This window comes from Ostrea edulis, chromosome 9 (genome assembly GCF_947568905.1).
Source record: "Ostrea edulis chromosome 9, xbOstEdul1.1, whole genome shotgun sequence".
Lineage (NCBI taxonomy): Eukaryota > Metazoa > Mollusca > Bivalvia > Ostreida > Ostreidae > Ostrea > Ostrea edulis.
This window is the reverse complement of record NC_079172.1, coordinates 46,291,066-46,292,599: the sequence shown is the minus strand read 5'-3', so window position 1 is coordinate 46,292,599 and position 1,534 is coordinate 46,291,066.

Genomic DNA, 1,534 nt, shown 5'->3' with positions numbered 1-1,534 from the left:
AGTTTAACAAGTCCTTCTTATCCCATGTACTATTGACAGCGAAGTCTTGTAATGAAGACAATAAAACTTGTACTCGGGATAAGCTAGACTTATTTCAGTTCCAGCATACACTGCTTCTGGTTACAATACACATGTAGTTTTCAGTACTATTTTTCTGTTGATACTCTAGGCATCTGATCCCAGGTCTGGTGTGTCCTGGGGTTCGTGTTTGCCTTACTCTTGATTATGTCTCCCCTCTTTCAGGGGGAGACGTATTGTTTCTGTACTTTCCGTCCGTCTGTCTGTCACAAAAGCTTGTGAAAGCTTCTCCTTCTATATGGCTAATCGGATAGACTTGAAACATTGTGCAATGCTTTATTGCCATTTGTAGATGAGAATATTGTTGGGACAGGGGGATCCAATTATTTTTCTAAAAGTTATAGTGGATCTAAGAGGGGTGGAGGATGTGACATAGATTTTGAACGCTTCTCCTCCTATATGCCTTATCGGATAGACTTGAAACTTTGTGCAATGCTTTATTGCCATTTGTAGATGAGAATATTGTTGGGACAGGGGGATCCAATTATTTTTCTAAAAGTTATAGTGGATCTAAGAGGGGTGGAGGATGTGACATAGATTTTGAACGCTTCTCCTCCTATATGCCTTATCGGATAGACTTAAAACTTTGTACAATGCTTTATTGCCATTTGTAGATGTACATATTGTTGGGACAGGAGGATCCAGTTATTTTTCTAAAGGTTATAGGGGATTTATGAAGGGTGAAGGATGTAAAATAGTTTGTGAACACTTCTCCTCCTATATGACTTATCGGATAGACATGAAACTTACTCCTAGGAGTTCAAATTTTTCAAACATTCAAAGAAAAAATAATTACTGAATATATCGAAGTATTTACGCTGGGCTTTTCTCTCTCTAAATTTCATAAATGACTTATTTTCACTAAAGCGCAGTTAACGGTTCAATTCATCGACTCAAGAATGTAATGAAGTGCATCTTCACCCTCAACCCCCTCTATAATCAGCAATGAACTCGTCCATATGGTGCCTGGCGCGCGATTCTCGTTTACAAATATATAATAAAGAAATCATGTGAAAATATCTTTTCTTATCATATTGTAAAACGAACATAAATATTTATATAGTTCTCATAATTTCAATTAATCTATCTTTGTTTTAACTTTTAGCTACTGAATGTATATGATTATATTGTTTGGGGAACATTTTCTATACGACAATACGTTATTTCAAACAAAACAAGGATATGAATAGGCCACACTAAAGTCCTATGCAATATATTTATGCACGATGGACTAGGGAAAATTAACAAAGGTCAACTCAAAAAAAAAAGAAGAAAAAAAAAAGAGGCGCACTTCCAGTTGTAAATCTCTAATTAATGATTGATATTGTATATTACTTAGCGTCCCTCTCGAGAATCTTTCACTCATATGGAGATGTCGCCATTGCCGGTGAAGGGCTGTACATTTAGGCCTATGCTCGGTGCTTAAGGTCTTTGGGCAGGGAGGAATCTTTATCGT